The 24,493-nt window shown below is 32.2% G+C and overlaps 1 protein-coding gene across 15 annotated transcripts in view; it reads right to left on the reverse strand.

Annotated features, from left to right (window-relative positions):
• LOC145255000 (uncharacterized) overlaps nucleotides 1-24,493 on the reverse strand; it is a 471,291-nt gene that overhangs the window by 265,112 nt on the left and 181,686 nt on the right. For 2 of the 15 annotated variants that reach the window (XM_080113935.1, XM_080113922.1), the window contains exon 1: nucleotides 15,654-16,513. The exons of 10 other annotated variants lie outside the window; for them this stretch is intronic. The gene's annotated coding sequence lies outside the window, so the exon portion shown is untranslated. Of the gene's footprint in view, nucleotides 1-8,040; nucleotides 8,127-15,649; nucleotides 16,659-24,493 lie in introns of those variants that run through there. 3 more of the 15 variants (XM_080113918.1, XM_080113916.1, XM_080113914.1) reach the window with 3 other exon arrangements.

Raw genomic sequence — 24,493 nt, forward strand, 5'->3', positions numbered from 1 at the left:
ATGGCAGTGATTGCCGAGGATGCAGTTAGGAGATTCGAAGTTCCTATCCGTCGCGGTTACCACCTGACAAAGGCCAAAGGAATAGTTGGCCAAAACGTTGTGAAAAAAACTAATAAAGATGAGAATAATAGTCTGAAATTAAAATAAATTAAGTGAACTGTTTAGAAAAAACATACTCGCATGCACATGTCTCAGTCTCTTTCCGTTTCCGCCCCCATCCCCTTCATTTAAAGAATTTAATGTTACGTTTAATACCTACCGTATTTCTGTTTATAAAAAAATAAGAATTCTGCATTAATTAAAATATAATATTTATGCGTATTTTTTGACTGAGCAACACTGGGTGGACTGCTAGTATAAATTATAAATCCTCGTTGGAAATTCGGAACTAAGTAATGATTCCATGGTATTAGCTTTAAAATGGTTGCTTATAATTAAAAAGGGAGGTGGCAGTTATGAAGTGGATAACGGCATGCCAAGTTTGAATCTAGTTCGTTCCATAGCATCACTTTCATTGATGATAACCAGTGCTGTGACAACAGAATCTTTTCATTTTTTGACTCTGGCATATATCCGACATAGGCACACTTAATCAACCGAGAACCACAACCATCTATATAAAAACATAAGATATTAACGGATATATACTAAAGAGTCAAAACAATGAAAAGAATATGCTGTTGTCACAGTCCTAAGGGTAATTTTCATATGGTCCCTTCCAATTCTAGAAACAATTGGGGAAACCAAGGCAGACGACAGAATCAAGCTAGCCAAAAAGTAAGCATTACATTGATTCATATGAATTTGCTTTTGTAATTAAAACAAAAAAAAAAATGATATAAATGCAGAATATGGACCACATTATCGTTGGCATATTCTGGCTAAGTTACTTAATCTGTCAGAAAGTACCTAACAAAAACTTCTTTTTTTCCCCAAAATAATACTGGTCAATTTTTTAAGGGGAGGGGGGGGGTTGTACTAAAAACGATGGCCGATGTTTTAAATACTAGCAAACAAGCCATTCTTAACTTGGGGAGAGGGTTCTTTTTCATTATTTTGCACTTCCCCCTCACAATTAGATAAACAAAAGATACTGTAAAAAAAAAAAAAAAAAAATGAATCAAAAGATACCGTTTGCCAATTGTCAGCTGTTACCATTTTATTGGCTAAACGTTTAGCACCTTCCTGCAGTTTACGTAATCTTCCTTAGAATATGTTGATAACATGGTCCATAATCTGGATAAGTAGCAAACAAACAAAACAACATTATTTGACTATATTTTTGACGCTAAAGTATATTATTTGCACATTTCAGACAACGTTTCTTATTTAGCTGTTGTGCTCTCCAGTCTCCTTTAGCTACCTTTTGTAGTAGCTGATAACTTTATAATAACTTTTATAGTAGCTGATAACTTTATAATAACTTTTGTAGTAGCTGATAACTTTATAATAACTTTTGTAGTAGCTGATAACTTTATAATAACTTTTGTAGTAGCTGATAACTTTATAATAACTTTTGTAGTAGCTGATAACTTTATAATAACTTTTGTAGTAGCTGATAACTTTATAATAACTTTTGTAGTAGCTGATAACTTTATAATAACTTTTGTAGTAGCTGATAACTTTATAATAACTTTTGTAGTAGCTGATAACTTTATAATACCTTTTGTAGTAGCTGATAACTTTATAATACCTTTTGTAGTAGCTGATAACTTTATAATAACTTTTATAGTAGCTGATAACTTTATAATAACTTTTGTAGTAGCTGATAACTTTATAATAACTTTTGTAGTAGCTGATAACTTTATAATAACTTTTGTAGTAGCTGATAACTTTATAATAACTTTTGTAGTAGCTGATAACTTTATTATAACTTTGAGCAGAAACCTGTATTTAATACACACAGATATAAGACACTTTTTTGTTTCTGTATCCCATGACTTTTAGACATCTTGTGTATCGATAAATTCTTTTTGCAATATCATTGGAAGATTTCACTCTAGAATATCTCTTAGCACTTTTATCCATGAAGCTATATGTCATGTTGACTTACTAGTTCTTGTAAGATCATCAAAGTCAAGAAATATTAAGCTCAGTCAGTACTAAAAAGACGACCATTTGGGAATACCAAATGCTGCATTCCGATGGTTACTGCAAGAATTCCAGGAATCTCAATTGGCTATCATTTATGTATAACTAGTGGTTTGGACCAGATCGAGAAAGCATTAAGAGATCGAGATGAGCTGATATCAACTGCTGAACATGGCCTCGACAAAACGTAAATGTGAACCTTAGCATGAAGAGAGTCGATGGTATCACACACACACCCAAAATGCAACTGATATTTGCAAACTGTCAGAGTTTGTGTTTTGTTTTATTTTTTTATACATGTAAACTGAACCGAGCCCCCTTGGCATCAACCAATGTGAGAAACGACATCATGGGCAGAAGAGAAGATCAAAGGGGAGATTATGGCACAGAAAGTTGAGGTCGGCGATCATTGTCGAGCGGAGCGATTACAATGGATTAGGAATCTAAATCTTAGTTTGCTTTAAGACATAAATCCTTTTTGTTATTTAATACCAAAACATAAGCTCATGCTTAATGTACAATTAAAAACAAAGGAGACTTTGCTAGTCTCTCTCTACTTGATTGTTATTTCCATGGAAGATACTTAACTAAACTTCAACCTCTGATAACTACTTGTCAGGCATTTCTGTCTTTCTTCATATGCCTAATACCAAACAGAATTTCCATGAACAAAATTTCTTTCCGCAAACTTTCCATTTGTGAACACGTTACTATGGGACTGCTCCCCTGCAAGCTATAACATGGTCATCTTCAAATCTAATGTTAACAAATGTTATAAACGTCCTCATAATTTTGCACATTCCATTCATCATTTTTAGTAGTATCATCATATTCATTACTCTAACAATCCATCCCATTAATCCTTATCCTCGAATGGCTTTTAGAATTCGTAAGTGGTGACTCATTAAGTAGTTTTAAAGGTCCATTATTTGTAGACAAACTTATTTTACTGGTTAAAATCAAGTTCAACACTTCTTTGCTGACATTCTTCGTCAGCTTATCAGATCTGACATATATGAATTCCCTGGATTAATGTTTACCAGTTTTAAAATATGCAAACGAACTTGACAGTTTCCTTTTTTTTATATAACAACAAAACATTTTTAAACTAGTAAACATTAATCAAAAGCGACTTTTCCAGGGAATTCATATATATTAGATCAGCTAATAAAGAATGTCAACAAAGTATGAAATTTGATTTTAACCCGTTTACAAACAGCAAAAGAGGGTTGGCGTTCAATTCCCTCGCTCTCTCTCTCACACACATACACAATATAATTGTGATTTAAAGACTGCTTGTGATTTCACAGTCCACACAACATTTGCCACTGACAAATCTGAAATTTAAATTAAAAATATTCATATATTAACTCAAAAATGTCCAAATTCAAAAACAAAAATGCCTAGATATAAAAAAAAAACAAATCTATAACTATATGCTTTGTTTCCCCCATTTCTAAGAGAACCGAAAGCAATTCATGAAAGTGTTTTGCAATAAAAAGCGATTGAAATAAATATTGACAGTAAACAACGAAAAAGCAAAGAGACTCATCCTTACACAGTGCAACATTTTATCGATGAACTGACTGATTTTAGAATTTGGGTAAAAGTACGATTGGCTCAGTCCCAGAAATGGAAAACTAGCAAGGCAATATCTATAACAGTTCTGGTAGTTCTAAAATTAGAATCTATGACTTTGGGGAGGGGGGATGATTATCCTATCATAGTGCAATCAACATTTTTTGTTTCAGTGAAACAAAGGCAAATATTTGACAAAAATAATAAAATTTGAAAAGATCACGAAAAAGAGAAAAGTCTCTCCGGTTCATTGTTCTTCAGATTTTGTCTAAGCGTTATATAATAAATAAACAAAAGAATATCCGTCCCAGCACGGGTAAAATTAATTCTCCCGAGGTTTTGCACCACTTTTATGCCCTCCTACAGAGATTAAGATCAAGATATAATGCTACTAACCCTTATGTCTAGAATCCTTACTTCGATTTTCATCAAAATCCGTTATATTGTTTTGATTTTACAACGACTGCTGATCGAACAAGCCAATCCACTCAGTAATTTCAAACAAGGTTAGAATCATTTCCATCATTCACTTAACTGCCTATATATATATATATATATATATATATATATATATATACACTAGCAGGAAGACCCAACATTGCCTAGGATTGAATGGTGATCAACGAATGTTTCACACTCCCATATTTTTATTGTCATCAAAATCAGTGAAATCGATCATTTTTCAATCAAATCAATTGATTGCTTGCTCTACTTGGGAGGAAGCTTCACATGCCTCCCCACAGTGACACTCTACAATACATTGTAGTGTACATTGCACTGTAGAGAACCTACTCTTGATTTTATAAAATCATTTTTTATATACAATGACTTGAATTAAAGTTTAAAATGCAAAAGTCAAGTATCATGGTTCAATTGTGCTTTAAACAGAAACATTAATTTCAAATGCGCCCCGGTAATATAAAATCAACAGTAAATTCTTTGATATGTTGGGCCTTTTGGTTTGTGTGGTAATAAAACTTCTTAAATGTACATGATGTTAGGTTGTGAAGTGTTAACTTTGGTTAAAATCGCATGTTCCTTCTTTTGTCGGATTATTTCGATTATTGATACTTATTGAAAACATTCCTATGTAAAACCTATCTAAGAACACTGCTAGGCACATAAAGTACTTTCATGTGAAATTTCATAAAAATCGATTCAGCCGTTTTTTAAGTCTATAGAGAAGAAACTCACACAAAGAGTTCTGTTTGAAATTTTGTCGAAATTCCAGAGTTCGACAGAAATATTCCTGAGTCCGACAAGATACACCTGAAGAAGGTCGGAGGTTACATCAACCGAAACGTTGTGAAAATGACACTCAAGATGAGAACAGTAGTTTGAAGATTCAAAAAAAGTTACTATGCTTTAAGTTGCTTATATCTTCAAATATTTATTCATGGTGTTTAGTTTGGTTGTTTTATAGAGAAAAATTGTTGATTGGGGTTTGCAAGGGGAAAAGAAACAAAAAAAGTCAATAACATTAATGTTTGATACATTTAAAAAGTCTGATTTATAAGCACCAGGTGTCCATTTGTATTGTCTATTTTGTGTGTTATTCATCCCAAAGTTTAATACTATTATCAACGATTCATTGTGATAGAATTAATACTTTAGTCTTAGGGAGTAAAAGGGGTTTCATAGATTTCATACAGGGATTTGTAATGCATTTTGAAAAATATCAGTTTTCATAATAGATAAGTTAATCTTCTCCATAAAAATAACATATTCACATTTATTATTGAAAACCAAAATGACGTTTTAAAACAAGAATGAAAGAAACTGATTTCCATTTTATTCAGGTCCATCTCTGATTCTCTCAGGCTTTGTATAAACATTTGTTGATTTAATCCTCTATCTATGAATAGCTTAGCAAAAGAATTCCCATGAATTTGGGTTCGAGAAAGGAAGAAAACCCATTATTATAACTAGAATCATAAGTGAATAAGCCACAACAGTTGAAGGTGGGGGTAACTTCTAAATGGACTCATTTTGAATTTATCCTATTCTAGATTTTACCTTCTAATTCATTGGATTTTTACTATATCCTTTTCTCCCCCCCCCCCGCTTTCTTAATCTCTTTGAATCCCTATAAACTGTCACTAACTGTTTAATAACTTTTGATGCAAATATGATTAATTTTATATTCATAGTTTCTTTGAATGCATTAACCTACAAGATTTATTGTATATTTTGCAAACCTTTTTCATCTGATGAGAAGAATTGCATTTTTCGAAACTCCGTGAAATAAGGTATTTCTTGTTTATTTGTACTCCTTGTCAGAAATTTTGTATACCTTCCTTATAGGTTTATAATACTGTTTTGAAAATTTGAATAAATTTTCTTTGAAGTAATCTCCTCCGGTTGCAATGCACTTGTACCGTTCTAACAACTTCTGAAAGGCCCCATGGAAGTTCTCTTGTGTGAACACGTCAATGACTCTCGTCACAGCCTTTTTCATCTTCACAATTGTCTCATAATGACAGCCTCTAAGGCTTTTCCTTGAGCTTAGGGAATAACAAAAAGTCACAGGGAGCAAGGTCTGGACTATAAGGAGGGCGAGGAACTGTCTAGATATCTAGCTTGGTCAAATAGTCTGTGACAAGGATGGAGAACCCTTGGGACAAACTTTGCACAAATTTTCTGCAGCTTACTTATTGTCTCTAAAGACACACGACGGTCCTTATCCATAAAATTATTTATTTGGCCAATCAACTCTAATGTTCTGACTTTCCTTACTCCTCCCACACCTCTCATCATCCCTCACACACTTCCTACCTTCTTTAAATCTCTTATGCCACTCAAAAACTGATGCTCGATTCATACAAAAGCAGTCTGGAAGCATTCCATACGTTTCTGAGGCATTTTTTCTAAGTTTAAAACAGAATTTTATTGCATATCGTTCTTCTAAAGTGTCTTCATGTCCCGATTGCATTTTTTCAAATTCACCATCTGTGACAATCAGGCGTTAGTAGAGTATTTCAATTCCTGCTGTAGCTGTTCATTTGACGCTGAAATCATAAAATTTGAAAGTCATCTCATAAGAGGTATAGCAATAACATACTGAATTTTCAACAGTCTATGACAATTTTAAATGCCTGTACAAAAAAAAAACGTCTAGAAAATTATTGAAGACATTGTGAAACAATATAAATCCTCGAAAGACAGGAAGAAAACCCAACATTATTATAATTAGAATCATAAGCGAATAAGCCAGTTGGAGGTGAGGGTAACTTCTTATGATCTCATATATATAATTCAAAAATCGTATTATGGATGGAGGCGGTGGGTAATAAGGGAAATAAGAAGAGGCAACCTGACCAAATATTGTTCTAATCTCTGCTTTGTCAATTAGTTTTATCACTCGGTTGGCCAACTGGTTCAGAAAGGGGAGAGTACTTGGTCTGTAGAGAGGCTCAAGTGATACTGTTTATAATAGAAATCTCTTGTAGTCTCAAGAGGAGGGGGTTAAGGAGCTTTGCTCTTCTGCTTGTAAACAAACTCATGAACCAGGAACAACCAGATGAAAAAAAACAAAAACCTGTTTTTTCTTTTTATTGTGCCCCCCCCCTTTAAAGTTGCGGCTATTCTATCTGTGCGTTTAGCCATGAAAATAGTGCTTGAAAATGAAGCATGGCAAACAAAAGAAAACTGCATATATAAATAACTTCAGAAGTTTTGGGTTCAACGATCTAAAATTTTAGGTACATCTGCAGGACTATTTTTATAATTAAAAAAGAAATGTTTGACAGTGTAGTTCTAAAATAAGATTGACTGTAAACAAGAGAAAGAGGAAAAAAAGAAAAAAGAAATAAAGAAAAAAGAAAAAAAGAAATAAAGAAAAAAGAGAAAAAAAGAAATAAAGAAAAAAGAGAAAAAAGAAATAAAGAAAAAAGAGAAAAAAGAAATAAAGAGAAAAAAGAAATAAAGAGAAAAAAGAAATAAAGAGAAAAAAGAAATAACGAGAAAAAAGAAATAAAGAGAAAAAGAAATAAAGAAAAAAAGAAATAAAGAAAAAAAGAAATAAAGAAAAAAAGAAAGAAAGAGGAAAAAAGGGGAATAAAGGTGAAAAAGAGAAAGATAAAGTGGGAAATTAAGGTAACAAAGGAAAAATGGATTAAAAACGGAAAGAGTGATAAGGAAAAAGAGGAAAGATGGAAATGGAATAAAAATGACGCGGGGGGGGGGCAATAAAGAAATAGAAAAAAATAAGAAATAGAAAAACAGAAATAAGAAAAAAGGTAAGAAAAAAAGAAATAAAAAACAAACAAGAAAAAGGAAAAAAATGAGAAAAATAAAAAATGGAAAAAGAAATTCTCAGAGATGCAAGAACATCTCTAAAAACAAAAAAGAAAAAGAAAAAAAGCTTTTTACTTTCACTTTTCCATCCATTTAGAATTAGCCATTATTATGTGTGTGGCGATAGTCAATAAATCTGCACATTAAAGGATCCAGTACATCTGAATAGAGAAGATAAAATTGTTTATAAATAAAGTATGACTACACCACAATCATTTTACTGAAGAGAAGGTGAAGTTATCCCTCGCTTTAATTTTATATATTACTAGAAGGCCCATCCAGCATGCCCGTTAATGAATATGTATATCTGCTCCCAGCTCTTAAACTACTATATTTGTTACTTATATTTTCTATAATTTCCAATTTATAAATAAAATACAGTACCTGTTCTGTCAAAAGGTGATGGAGAGAGTTGTTACATTTGTCGAAAATATCAATGAGCATTGAAAAAATATATATATTTATATCAAAATAACATTTACAAAATATTTGCATAAAAAAAAAAATGTTTACATCATTTGTTTTTTCTGAGATCAAGGGAGGTTAACTCATGAATGGATTATCTTTTACAGTTTCTTGAATATAAATTTCACTTTATTAAGGGAGGTAACTCAAATTTCCTATTCAATCTATCAAATAAAAACATAAGGTATTCAGACTTGTATATAATACTATAAGTCTAGAGCTGAATATAGTTGGATGCAAATGCAAATTATGCATTGGCACAGTTAAAACAAAGAATTAAAAAAAAAAAAAAAAAAAAAGAAAAAAAAAAGAGTCTACATTTTCCATTTGTGCTAAAACTACATTCAACTTAAACATTAAAACCCACCAGAAGAGCTCATCATTATTTTATAGTTAAGATATGAATATTGAAAAATACCAAAGTACGCTTTGGAACATTTTTGCCCTTGGCACTAAACTCAACAGTCTATGCCATTTCTGAAATGACCTTTTTTTTTTTTTTTGTTGATCATGGTATGTTCCTGGTCCTGTGCTGTTCTAGGAGGCCCACTCTACTGTCTTTGAAAAGGGGTTATTTTATTGCTAATCGCCTGGGGCGCCCCTACAGGGATTGTCAACAGGGTTGCCCAGGTATCTTTTGCAGGCCAGAGTGCTCTTCCTGGGAGAAGCATTGGCTCTTCAATCCCATTTTCTGACTCTAATGTCTAATCTTCCTACCATGAGAGGAAGATAAATACAATACTTTGGAACAATCAGATTTATATATGACTAACAGGGTTACCTGGCGTTGCCCGAGACAAACCTATTTCTATTAAAACCTTTATCTTTCTACTCCTCCCTATCCGTCTTTTTCTAACCTCTTTCGCTTCTCTAGCTGAGCACGCACACACACACCTTTATATAATAGACTAGCCTGGATGCCCGGCATTGCCCGGGTGTTTGGAGGTATGTGTTGAGAGAAAAAAAAAAAAAAAAGTGGTAGTAGGCAGGCAGGCAGGCAGGCTCGAACATGTAATGTGAAGACGGAAAAGAAAGTAAAAGAAAATTTGATCTCTTACTGCTACTCCATGACTCGACAAGTGCAGAACGTTAAAATTCGGCAAAGTCAATCCAACCGATACAATGACTTGCAAAAATGGCTTGGCAAAAAATCGACCCCTCCTTGTAGAAAACTTCCCAGTTGAGGATGAAGGAATTAATGTGTTTGGCCAATTTTTCGATATTTTGTCGTCTGAAATGTCAAGCTTCAAAATGATACCAATCTTGCGAAAATCCATTGCTTCTGTCAAAAGTTTTAGGCAGATATACATACATAAATACATACATTTAAACAGACAGGTGAGATTTATATTATAGATTCCTCTAGAAATGAATCTGCATTTTCTTTCCAAATTAGTACATAATAATGCTAAAAAACAGACCACGCATGTTAAAATCTGACCCAGTTGACCCCTCCCCCCCATCCCAGAGAATGAATAATTTTTTTTCTAAATTTCAGATACTATTCATCAGGGCAACACTGATCAAAAATATAGAAACTTTGTGGATCTTTGTTCTATAGCTTTTGTTTTTACTTTTAGCTAAACACACATATGCACATACTATTGCTCTTTGTATAATAAATAAAATGGTAAAAAAATATTGCAGAATTAATTTTATGCTGAAAAATAAAATGCACTGAACTTTCTTAATTGTAAAAAAAAGCAAGAAAGAAATATAAAATTATTTTTACATTATATTTTTTAACTAGCCTGAGTGACCGGCATTGCCCGGGTGTTTAGAAGCGTGTGTTAAGCAAAAAATGGTAGTAGGCAAGCAGCCTTGAACCCGCACCACAAAGAAAGAAAAGAACGTGGAAAAAAAAAAAAAAAATGTAATGTCTTTGCTGATGCGTCCATCACAAAACCGGAAGTGACGAACGTCAAAATTAGGAAAAGAGTGGATGACTTTCGAAAATATCTGTGAAAAAAGTAACCCCTCCTTGTAGAAAAGTGCCCTAATGTGATTCTATCGACTGAAGGAATTAATGTTTTTAGCCAATTTTTCGAAATTTATCGCCTGAAAGTTCGAGGTATAAAACGATACCGGTTTCGTCACGTTCTGACGCATCTGTCGAAAGTTTTAGGCAAACATACACACATTTAAACAGACAGGTGAGATTTATATTATAGACTAGCAGGGCTACCCGGCGTTGCTCGGGACCATATAAACAATGAAAAAACAAAAGCAGATATTGAACATATATTTTATTCTTAGGGGAGAGGAATCTTTCATCTCAAGTTTTAGCGTTACAAACAAACATTTGTCTTTTATATATATAGATAATGACAGGCTTTTTTGGGCCCCCCCTCGAAGATAACTGATCAGTTGACCAACTTCTAGTGGTCCATTTGACGTGAAATTTCGATATTTGTCATCCGGGTGATGGGGCTTCGATATGATACCAAATTTGTCAAGTTTGGTTCCGTCTTTCAAAAGTTTTAGCGTTACAAACAAACATACATACATACACACAGACGTTTGGCTTTTATATATATAGATTATGTATTATATATTATTGTATTTTTATGTTGATAAGAGCAACCTACATACTTGGGAAGCATGATTGCATCAGATGGTTGATCAGAATCAGACATCAAATGCAGAATAGTTGTTGTGAAGAAAACGCTTATGAATATGAAAGGCGTTTTGGGTGCACAAAATCTGAGTCTTGGAATCCAGAAAAGGCTGCAAAAGTGTTACATATGGTCAGTTCTGACATACAGATGTGAGTCTTGGACAAAGTGATGAGTGAACGCTTGGGGGCAGCTAAGATGTGATTCTATCGATGAATGCTTAGGATTTCTTGGACAGGGAGAGTGTCAATTGCTGAAGTCCTAAGAAGGATGAAGGTCGATCGCTTGCTGATGCTGATCATCAAGGAAAGGCAGTGCCGCTTTGTTGGACACCTATTGCGTGAAAAAGACGCCATCAAACGGCACATCTTGGAGGATGAAACTGACGGAAAGAGAGCCAGAGGAAGGCAAAGGATCAGCATATTAGACTGGATGTGCATGGCAATGGGTCTCAACACTACCATCGGAGTCCAAGAACAAGCAATGGTCTGAAGCCTATGGAAAACACTAACCATGATTTCATCTACGGCATGAACATGCCACGAGACAAGAAAAAGAAGGGTAAATTAAGTAGATTCTATTTTACAAAGAAATTCTGAAATTATTTTATTTTTATGGATTCGACATATGTAAACATTTATATTAGTTACACATATTAAATTGTTATTGATAAACATTACATACATTTGTAGTACATTTAATTATTACAGATTTTTAAATATTTATTAAAGAAAAATAGAGCAATAACCTTACTGATTTATGTAAATATATATGTATAAATATAATAAAAAAAGGGGATACTGAAAATAGGTAAAGACAAACTGTAAAGAACAAAAAGAATTAACACAGTTTCATGCTGCTTTCAATACTTCGTTTCATATATGAATCTTCATCAAGAAAGAATCTTATTAAACAGTGTTAAGTAGATAGATTAAAGTTGAGGTAGTAGAAAATATATTTTGAAAATATTAAATCAATTTCCGCTTTATCAGGGGCATCTGATAAAAAACAATGTGAAAAAATATATATGCTTAATCCCATTTCAATGTCTATTTCTTTTTATTTGTAACTAACCTGGGTGCCCGGCGTTGCCCGGATATTTGGAGGTACGTGTTGAACAAAAAAAAAAAAAAAAGTGGTAGTAGGTAGGCAGGCAGGCTAGAACTCGTACCGCGAAGGAGGAAAAGAATGTGAAAACAAAAAAAAAAAAACGTGACGTCTTTGCCGTTGCGTCCATCACCAAACCGGAAGTGGCAAAGGATTAAATTAAGGCTAGTCAATCGAAAAGAGGAGTTGACTTTCGAAAATATCGTCAAAAAAAAAAAAGAAAAAAAAAAGCGACTTCTTCCCCCTGTAGAAAAGTGCCCAGTTGAGGGTGAAGGAATTAATGTTTTTAGCCAATTTTTTGAAGGGTCGAGCTCCAAAACGATACCGATCTCATGAAAATCAGTCGCCTCTGTCAAAAGTTTTAGGCAGACATACAAATATACATACATTTAAACAGGCAGGTGAGATTTATATTATACATAATTTCATTAGTTTTGTGTTTTACACATAACATCCAATAAGTTTTTTTCTTTTTTTAACCAGATCTGAAAGTTGTAAAATCTATAGTAAAATGAGAGCAAATACAAAGAAAAAAGAAAGAGAATAAATAATAATAATTAAATAAAAACAATATGTGATACATAATGAAAAAAATGCTTAAATCAAAACTAAAAATATATCAAAATCACTGTCATTTACAAAATAGTGGTTCTCTTTTTATTAAGAAAAAAGATGGTGCTTCTGCACTTTTGCCATCGCGCTATTTTTAAATAGTTTTTTTTTTCAGGTTAAATTCAAGCTTCACGATATCTTTTTCTTTTTTTTAAATTGTTAGGTGGGAGCAAAGAATAGTTATAAAACACCTTCCCCTCCCATGTTAAGAATGGCTTTCGAAATAACATTATTTCAGCACGGTGGCAAAAGTGCACAAGTATCAAAAAAGATTATCTAAAAAAGTTATTTTACATTTCAGAATTTCATTTGACAAGGATAAATAATTTGTATAATTTAAGTGATTATTTTCATCTTTGTCATTTCCACAATGTTTCGACTGATGTAAGCTCAAACCTTCTCCAGGTACATCCTATCTTTTTGAACCTCAAAATTTTCATGTCGAACTGGGGAACCTATACAAAATTTTGAACTGAATTGGCATAGATTCTTTAATATGACATATTCCCATGATTGAAAAGATGCTTCTGAAGAAAGCTGTAGATGACATCAGCCAAAATGTTGTGTGAAAAATAACCAAAACAAGATTAGTAGCACGAATAATACAACCTACTTTTTTGTTATTTTTATTTAAATTAAAGGTACTTCTACAGTTTATCGCCGAAACTGGAGACACCATTTTTTTTTAGCGTACCTGTCGCTAAAATCCAAGGGAGAAATCAGTATTTTAAATAAAAATAAAATAAAATAAAATAAAAAGATTAATTACTTCCGGAAAGAACCATGAAAAAGGTAAATTAAGAAAGTCATTGTTTAATTGGAAATGTTTCAATTTATTTAATGAAAACGGGAAAGTTTTTCATGAAACGTATATATATTCTTATTATTAAAAACAGAAAATGAAAAGGGCATATTCATAATTGTCTAAACTGGGTGAGCACTATTTGAAAACCAAAACATTTATTGTATAAAAATTTATAAAAATATAATTGTAAAAACATTTATTGAAATGTTTGCGTAAGAAAATATAATTTTAATAAAACAATTTTGTAATGAAAACAACATTGAATTTTTATAAAATATTTTTTTTTCGAACAAATAAATAATTTTAATGAAACATTATTTTTAATCAAAGCAACTTTGAAGGGTCAACAACTAGCAGTGTTAGATGTCGCCATTAAAAATGAGTGATAAAAATTTGAATAATTAGACTCATTGTCTTTCGAAGCTTATAACTACTTGAAAAATGTAATTTAAACCCTATTTGTTTTGTTTTTTTTTTCAATAAAAGGAGCAAAGACCAAATTTTAAAATAAAAAGTTTAATAAAAAAATATGCAATATTTTTTTAATCGGTTTTCTTTAAAAGATTTTTTAAAAATCAACGAATTTTAACTTACTTCGAATATAATAAATATATATAAATTCCAAAAAATCATTTACCTGTAAAAAATAATAACCAATAGGTGCTTCCATTCTTCATTGTTAAGAATTTATTCATATTTTATATTCCATGTACTTTTTAAATAAAATAATTTTTTTAAGCAAGGATTCAAAAATACCGCAATTTTAAATTGTCATATGAGAGGTTCACAAACTGAGTTGTCTCTCTTTCTTCCAGTTGAGAAATACGGAGGCCGAAAACCGCCAATAATTAAATATTTCAAAAACATAAAAACAACACATTAGACCAAATATATTTCCCGGTAGTAACTATATAAAAAAACAAACATTCGAAGTGCTTATATGTGTCTTATCTCCCCTTTGAATTTGTGACGTGTTTGCTGTCAACAATCAAATTAGTCAATGATGGGTCACCATCTTGAAAAATGATCACATTTCACTCATCAATGTTTACTTTTTAAAATAGAACCCGCTGACAAATTTTCCATTTTGTTTTTTATTCTCTTAAAGAATTACATGAGCTTTGGATTTAAAATATTTTATTTCTTCTTTATGCAATGATTTTTTTTTTTTTCAAAAATCTAAAAACAACATTGAATGAAATAGAAAAAAATGATGTAGGTGTCCAATTTTTACAGGACAATATTTTCAAAATGTGAGGTTTCACTTAAAAAAAAAAAAAAAAATCAACGTGTTTTTTTTGTTTTTTTTAAAGGTTTTAAACTGACTTTACAGGTAAATTTGCACATAACTATCCTTTGTTTTCGTTTTAAATTAGATTTTAAAAAAAATGTTTGTCTAGAATATTATATTCGGTTTATTGGAAAGAGCATAAAATTTCACATTAAGCCTGAAATATCTTAAAAATTGAACCAATAGAAAAATTTGGATAGATTTTTAAATTAAAATTTTAATTCGTAAAATTCAATTCCTTTCATTGTGTAGAAAAAAATGGCTGCATGAACCAACAAACACTTTTTTTTTTTTAAATAAAAAATAATATTTCTATTATTTAAAAAAAACTTTAATAGTTTATTTTGGAAGTATATTCCATAAAGAAATTAAACAACCCACTTTAAAAAAAAGAAATTACGAGTTTTGTATATTTTATTTGAGGTTTTGTGTTAAGGGTGTCAAAAATTCCCCAAAAATTCTTACACACCTAGTCAACAAATTTAAATGAAACCGAAAAATCCTTATCTATTTTTTTTTATTTTTTTATTTTTTTTTTTTATTTATTTCATGCTTCGGTCATAGTTTAAAATACTGATTTCTTTTTCGGAATTAAACGACAGGTGGGCGAAAAAAATGGCGTCTCCATTTTCGGCGATAAACTGTAGGAGTACCAAATTAAATTTGATGAGATTACTTAAAAAAAAAAAGAAAAGAATTAAAGCGCAAGTTGGAATCTTGTTTCACTTACAGACTCCATAGCCTTGTTCCAGAAAGTTTTAAAAGAAAAAAAATAGAATGAAAACTTACGCACGCAGAGTTTTTCTTTCAGAGTACATCGAGTAAAAGTTGTCCAACGCGATAAATCAGCAAACGTGAAATGCAGTTAACTTTTTTTCAGCATGAAATTACAGAAATACAGAAGTCCAACCAAACAAGGAATGTCATTGAAAAAATAAATAAAATAAAATAAGGTGCAGGCTACATATCCAAAAATCTGTGTACTTAGAAACTTGTATAAAATAGTCACATGACTAAAAGTAAAAATAAATAAATAAAATGTATCCCGATGGTTAAGAAAAATGTTGGCCTGAAGAGGTTTTCTTCAACAAATCTCCCAAAGTTAAAACCTAGCAAGAGGAGGAGCAGATTAGGAAGAGGGGATTGAAAAGAGAGAGAGAGAAAGAAAAAAAACTGAATAGAATTTATGTCCAGTGTAGTTGGAGTGGTAATTTCCAAAAGCTACAAAAGTAGAGGCATTTGTCTCTTAAAGAAAATAAATTACCCCCAATGAGTGGGATGGATGAAGGGAGAGTTGATATTTGTTTTGGTAGATGGCGAGAGAGAAATAAAGAAATCAAAAGAGGGAAAGAGTTGGAGAGGATTCGTTAATACAAGCAAATACTGTTTCTCTTTGATTTAAAAGCAGAAAAAAAGAACCATAACATTTGATTGTTGCCTATAAGCTTTAATTCAATTTACTTTTGAATTGGTAGTTTACATGCTTCGAAATCATTTTCTAATTCCACACGGCTATGGAAAAATCACTAATACAGATTTTTTTTTTTTCCGTTTTTTCTTAAATTGGCAGCTAGAAGTTAAATCCGGGTTAGAATCAAAGTTTATATATTAATGCTTCATTTAGGTTCCTAAAAAAAAACAAAAAAAAAAAAACTGTGCTACTATTTTCTTAACAGGCAGAGATTGGAAATTAAAAGGGTGGAGAGAAACCAAGAAAAAAAAAAACAAAAAAAAAAAAAACCCCAGGAAACTTAATGCGAGATCACAACCGAGAAAGTGAAAACAGGCGAGCACAATCAAGAGAGCAAAAAAAAAAAAAAAAAAAAAAAAAAAAAAACGCAAGAGGCGTAAACAATGCTTAGTTAGATGATGAATATATCTTTAATCATTATTCAAGCAATTGATTCGAGAACTTTCAAGAAAAACGTTGGAAAGAAGAAACTGTGTCTTAGGAGGAGGAAGAGGAGGCAATGAGAAAGGAAACTGGGAGGACAAAGGTGAGAAAGCTGTCCATGGTGCCTCATCCATCACCTTGCTATTTGAAAGGGATGGATTGCACAGCTAAGGAGAAATCCGGCAGTACTGGCGGTGGTGGTCGTGGTCAGAGGGGAGCAGCAAAGCAGGATATGCATCTACGCAAGATCTAATTAGATGTCCAAAATACTAATTTTTCAACCAGGAAAAAGAAATAAAAACCCTCCATTTTGACAAAGTGCAGCTTTCTGTTTGTAAACCTTGTTTTTGTTTGAAATTTTTTTGGTTCATGCGAAAGCAGGGTGTACTGGCGCTCATGCAATTAAGCGACAGAGCGTAACACAACCACCACCACCAAATGTTCCCCAACTGTACCCAACCTGTCCATCCACCAAGTTTTATGTTTATCCTCGCCCCAGATTATCTCCCCCTGCCTTCAAGAAGATGAGCTAAAGCAAAGTGTCATAACATGTAAATCACTATACAATTCCCACCTCCGCCAATACTAACCTCCCTTGAACTAGGTTGAGTCAGCGCTACCCTTACACAACTTCTGGATAGAGAACATAAAGCGACCACATTTACAAGACACGATCGCAATAATCACACAGCCATAGCCGTTCCCGTACAAGAGATTCACATATATCTTCTATCACATTGCGCCCTTTTCTCTTACACATGTACTCAGATTATTCATTTCTGCATACAGACATAGGACATCCACTAGAACTTTCCTCTAGAGAGCACACACACACACAACTGAATACATTAAACATTGTTTAAGCAAGCAAACAAACATAAATGATTAAAAGTATGAAATTAAAAAAAAAAAATCAAATTAAAGACCATTATATTTGTATACTAGCAGTTCCGCCCGGCTTTGCTCGGGCCCTATGTACTGTTCATAAAGTTATGTGCATATGTATATATTAAAAAGTGTGAATATGTAAAGTAATTCCTTTCTGTATAATAATCTTCCTTAACTACCATAGAGAAAAGACAGGCAGACATTTTCATTATCATAGTTATATAGACTGATAGACAGATAGATTGGATTCAATATATAGTAATGGTATAAAAATTATATATATAAAAAAAAAGAAGACTTATGCGCCATCACTGAGAATCGAAACCAAAACGTTCAGCTCACGATCTATTTTGCCTCTGCCGTCAATGAATGGGCTATGAAAACATGTTTACTGCAAGGCTAAAAATTAAAACATAAACCAATAGCTACTACGTTATGCATTCATAATGTCGGCATTCGACCTTTACCTGCCAAATTTCATTTTTTTTTTTTTTTTTTTTTTTTTTTAAATTTTCACACTTTTGCACCGATTTTTCCGGGCTAAAACCTAAATATAAAGTTTTGCATGGATTCAAATACCTTATATATGAAGTTTCATGTCTGAAGACCAAAAACTCTAGGGAGAGTTTGGTAGGCAAAATTTGTTAAACAAAAACATATACATATACATAAATATATATGGAAACAATTTTGTGTTTACTATAAACTTTTTACGCAAATATTATGCATGTATAAATCATGTAGAATATCTGCATGAATATAATTACACGTAATAGTTAACTCTAGATGATCATCCCATAAGAAAACCGAAGCAACTAATAGGGAATTAATTAAAATGAATGTTTAAAAGAATATGCAAATTAGCTAGATCTTTTGCTAGTGAATGCAATTCCACAAACCATATACAAGAAAATTGTATTTTCTTTTTAAATAAATAGAAAAGAGGGGTTTTAATATGAATATCTATACACACAGAAGAAAAACGAATTTATAGGAGTATAGATAGATTTATACTAGACAACTTGCGACCCGTTGAATTAGTATTTGTTAATTATAGTAGCAAGGCGCCCAGCATTGCCCAGTCATAAAATACGCTTGCATATGATATTTTCATTAATGCAGATTTCGTATTTATTATTATATTGAACCGAATATATAGTAATGATTTAAAAAGTTGACTCATGCCCCACCACTAAGAATCAAAACAAAAACGTTTAGCTTACAATTTATTTTGTCATTCGCCTGTTAATGACTGAGCTATGAAGACATATTTGCTGCAAGGCTAAAAATGAAAATATGCAGCAACTACGTTATGCATGCATATTTGTAATGCCATCGTTCAACCTTCACCTGGCAAATTTTATTATTTTTTTAATTTTCACACATTTGTACTGATTTTTCCTGGGCTAAAACTCAAATATAAAGTTTCGCATGGGTTAAAATACCTTATATATTAAGTTTCATATCTGTAGACCAAAAAAATATAGGAGTTTGGTGTTTTTTTTAAAACAAAATATATATATTAGTATACTAGTGCGGGAAGGAGCGTCTGGTCTTGCCTGTTTGTAGAATATGTTTGAATATTCTCTATTGCATATTGTATAGTACCAATTTCCAAAGTTAGAAAGTGATTTAGGTGCCATCAGCTAGAATCGAAACCAAAACATTTAGGGCTCCAGCTGCATTCCCTACCGTTTGAGCTATCGCCACATAGATAAGATAGCTATGAATGAATTTGCACATGCGCAAAAGTAACAGAAATATGTGGGCATGTTTAAATGAACATTTTGCTTTTCAACTTTCCCACGTATTTCTGTATGCGTTATTCCTCCAAACAAAGATTTTACTAGTTATAAATAATCCTTGAGGTACGATTACTATTTTCTGTTAATTTTAGTGTTATGTGACCAATAGTTTAAGTGTTTATTGGTTAAATATTTTCACATATACATACATCTATCCCTTTATTTATATAGATTAAAGCTCAGTTAATTGACGTTTATTTCCCCGAAGTTTTTTTCCCTATATATTTTAATCACACAAATTTGAATTCCTTAGATTCCAATTTATCAAGTGACCCATCTTTTATTAAGAGCATGTCTATCACTTTCTCCCTCTCTCTCACTGTATTTTATTTCATACTGTTTCTATCATTGCCCCTTTTGTCACTCTTGTTTAACAGTTGAATGTAACAAGAGAAGAAACAAAGAAAATTGGAACGATCCACTAAAAACAAAGGAATAACACCAGTCATAAAATTATTTAACTTGTAGGAAAGAGAGAGGAGGCCGAACAGAAAGCGAATAAGGAGTATTGCCTTGATTTTTATTTAATTTATTTATCTCTATATTAATACGATAGCTTGTGTGTTATTTTCTGTTTCACGCTTACATCCGGGTCGTTTAATTGTTATGTACTTCCATTTTATGTCATAAATAATTTTACCAAGAATTCTTCACAAGTTTTGGTTTCGATTATGGATGAAGGAACTCAAGTATATATATATATATATATTTTCATAAGTTTTTATTTCGGTTTCGATTCAAGCTAATGCACCAAAGTCATATGGATATTTTTTTTTTTTAAATCGTAACTTAATGATATATAAAAATCGACAGAACATTAACTCTATAATAATATATACGAAATCTGCAAGAATTAAAATATCATATTTAAGTGTACTTTACGACTGGGCTTTACCGGGCGTTCATGCTAGATTAGATAAATACTTTTGCAGTTTTAACAAAAAAGCTACAATAATATCAGAGTGTCTCCATTTACACTGAACATCTACAGAATGCCAACATCAATATATTACATATGAATGAGTCCCCTGTGGAATTTCCACAGGTCCCGCTAGTTAAAGATTAAAGTGGTTTTGCAAAATCGCTTTTTCCTGGTTCAAATAATCTACTCATAGCACAATGGATGACCAAATAGGTCACATCTTTTTTTATCCTAGTATATTAACATAGAAACTTTGTCTTTATGTATATATATATATATATGTATCTTTAAGCACGAATATGCGGATAAATATGCATATAAAGTAGCTCATATACAAACACGTGTGTAAAATATGGTATCCAACTACAATTTTCCATGGCAAGTGCTCGTCTGAGCTCCAATCTCTGCCCCCCCTCACTAATCTTTCACAATAAACACCCGTCTAGCTGAAACCACTGTCAAAAAATTTCCCCACTCTTTATCTGTGCGAGAACGAAAATGTAGATTCCATGAACAAAGCTTCTTTCTTAGAAGTGTATGCCTGTGGAACTCTTTTCTGTTTGCCTGTTTCCCACCTGACTACAACTTGGATGTCTTCAAGTCCAACATAAATTCCTGATTAACCGCCCCTTAAGTAAGACACTTTATCAAATCTCCAATACTAACGATTACTATGATACTGTCCCATTGATTGCTGTACATGCAATAACCCTTATGCCTGAGTGGCTTCCGGGCCTTGATAAGTGGTGACTACATTGTAAAAAAAAAAAAAAAAAAAAAAAACTACAATTAGCTGTGCTTACACGTATAATAGTAACCACGGGCGACCATTTCGGTATGCTTGGCACTATATGTATTGCACTGGGACGTAGAAATTTCCAGGTAGGTATCATGAGGTGCATTAAGTCCACTGGGAGAGATGCATCCTCAGTATTTGTTAAGACAGGTCTTGAATTGTAAGCCATGTTTAATTTCACAAGAGTTTACGATGGATAGTTATTCTGTACAGGTCCTGGAGATGAAGAATTTTCAGTGGGTAGCTCTTCTGTACAGGTCCTGGACTTTATTATTTTGCAAGGAAAGAGCAGAAGATCTTTCTAGTGTCGACATGAAAATATTATGTGCCGGTATGCTAAAATATTCAATATTTTTATGGAGCCATTCTGGTTTCTGATTGGTTGCTAGCAGAACGTGGCTCCATTTGATTAGTCAGTTTCTATCGCCAGTGTCTATAAATAGAATCTTCCAACTTTTGGTGATCATTAGGGCTAGGACAACAGCATATTCTTTTCATTGTTTTGACTCAAGTGTATATCAGTTGATATCTTATATGCTTTTATATAGAGTGATGTGGTTCACGGTTGATTAAATGTGGCTGGCTGTGTTGGATATATACTCAAAAGTCAAAACAATGATAAGAATATTCTCTTGTCATAGCCCTAGTGATCATACTCTATTTTTATATCAAAAAATATTGCAACAAAATGCATCAAAGAGATGTAAAAATCTGAGGTATACTGTCTGTCTTGTGGCAACCTTCATCAACCTTCATTCAACAGTGATCTTGTTAGTCAAGTCAAGCAAGGTAACAAGGGAATTATCAGGCCGCTGAAAGTAATTATTTTCGGCAACCTCATAACCTCCCTCTATTTTGTCCTTTAGTCCTCACATTCCATAAACGATATGACAAAGGGAGAATAATTGCTGTTTTCTAGGTCAGCTGTTTTGAATGATTGTACCTGTAGATTTTCAATCCTCTCAATCCCTATTATCATTCGATTGTTAATCCATCCATATCATTAGCTCTTATATCATCAAGTGTTTTTTTTTTTTTTTTGCTTTGATACTATAGCAACCCATTAATAAAAAAAAATTTTTTTTAATGATCCATTGTACCAGATTAATTGAACACAAGTTGCAATTTTATTTTTAGGGTAGATTATAGGTTCATACCTTACCCAACAGTATTACTGCATAAATGATTACAGTACATCAAATAACTGATTTCCTAGTCCTCAATGGCATCCATTAGGCCAATTACCTCCACCCATATTTTATCCATAGCTGGAGTAGGAAGTGGTACAGGTTTATACGTTTTAGTTCATAAATGACCAGAATAGATCATATAGGATTTGAACTCGGCAAAATTCATATAAAGATTTGTAGGAATTGTTAAACGATATATAAATAGACACATACATTAAACTTAAGGGCTTTAACAAAAACAAAAAAAAGGTAATACAAAGAAACAAGGTTTTCCTCGTTTCACTGATGAACCGACATTCCAAAAAGCTTACCTTCCCCCCAACAGAATTTCTATTTCAGTCCAAGACTTCTTGGTTTAAAATTACAAAAAGAAAAAAACAAAAAACTTCTCGTTCTACTCGAGATACCTGGTGGTTGTTGTCAGCCTTTAATCATTTCAAAACTCCTTCTCTCGACATAACAGAACCACACCTTATCCTGCCTATTATTCTGGGCCGTATTTGTTTCATGTTGGGAATGGTACACACCTGATTCTCCACGAAATGCTATGGCAAATAATAATACTTCATGCTTTAATGAGGCGACGTCTGTTTGTACTCCACATTCATATTGCCGCTAGTCATAGAAGACAGTATTTGATTGGTAGTCGACCAAGGCGATGCTTAAACATGGCTGGCAGCCATGTGACTTTGGAGATAAGCACGTGCAAATCTAAATCTAACATATAAAGTAAAGTCTGTCCAATTATCGTTCCATTGTAAGAAAGTAGATAATTAAATCTGGTTTTGAGCCGTCCCCTTTTTACCGAATTTCCATTACTAACGATTACTATGATATTGTCCCATTGACTACCGTACACTCATTAACCCTTATCCTCGAGTGGCCTCCAGGTCTTGATGTGGTGACTCCTTTGTAAAAAAAAATTTTGGTCGTTGCAGCACGTTCTTAGAAATAAAGATTTCTTTTTCCGTCTCATTTTCTAATACATTATTATTTTTATCTTTTTACTCTTATTCCCCCCAAACAAAACATATTGGCTACTTTATATTGAAATGTAAGAGGTTGCTGTCAATTAGAAGTCATGTGTTGCAAGATATTTGTACACATTACATTTAAATTTCTGCATACTGGTACAGTCAAGGAAAATTAGGAAATCAACCAATTTTAATGAACTTTTCAATATTTATTAATTAGCAATCATGGAATATAATGAACTCATTATTTTCTATCTAATCTTAGTGAAGTGTATTATTTTATGTAAAGAAAAAACACTTTTACTAAAGTTATAGTTTTAAATACTAAAAAAAACAACAACAAAAAAACGTATGAATTTAGTTTTTCTTTTTTTATGAAAATAAAGCATCATAGATGTTAATAATTAAAATTTTTAAAATACATATTTCAGGAACATTATGAAAGAAGCTCTTAAAGTCCGTATTAATGAAATCATTATAACTAAAAAAGAATTTCTGGAACTAACGAAATTACCATTGAATTAAACATTGTTTATTCAATATTTTCAACAAAAAATAATATAATTGTAAAAAAAATTCCATGCGATTTTAATGACAATGAAGTTTCCAGGGAAATTTTATATGTAACATATTTCCCTTGTATGCGTGAACGTGTAAAGATCAACGTAAGAATTTTTTTATAATCTTGAAAAAAAAATTAAAATTGATATTCTGGGTCACTAAAAAATTTAAAAATGGTATCATTTCTACTAACAATTAATTTAAAGAAGTATGAGTGAACAGAATAGCAACCCCCCCCCCACCAGTGTATTGATTGTTAGTGATGGAAATTGGGTAGAATTTTATTATTTAAGGGGGTGACTCAACAAGAACTTGTTTACATTGGACTTGAAGACAAGTATGTTGTAATTAACTAGGAAAGCAAGCCAGCAGAATAGTTCCACAGACGGGCGGTTCTAGAAAAGAAGCTTTGTTTATGGAATTTGTGTCTTATTAAACCCCATAGCTGCCATTTGAATTTGGTTGTGAAGATATAATCATGATAAACTATAATCTCATAATAAAAGGAGACTATCACCAGCAGGTACATCGTAAACAAATTGATGGCATGCTGCACACAGAATCATCTGTTGGCTTCTCAGTGAACTTGTTTGGTGATAGCAG

The sequence above is a fragment of the Euprymna scolopes genome, chromosome 3, assembly GCF_053919585.1.
Source record: "Euprymna scolopes isolate OS-2025 chromosome 3, ASM5391958v1, whole genome shotgun sequence".
NCBI classification, from domain to species: Eukaryota; Metazoa; Mollusca; class Cephalopoda; order Sepiida; family Sepiolidae; genus Euprymna; species Euprymna scolopes.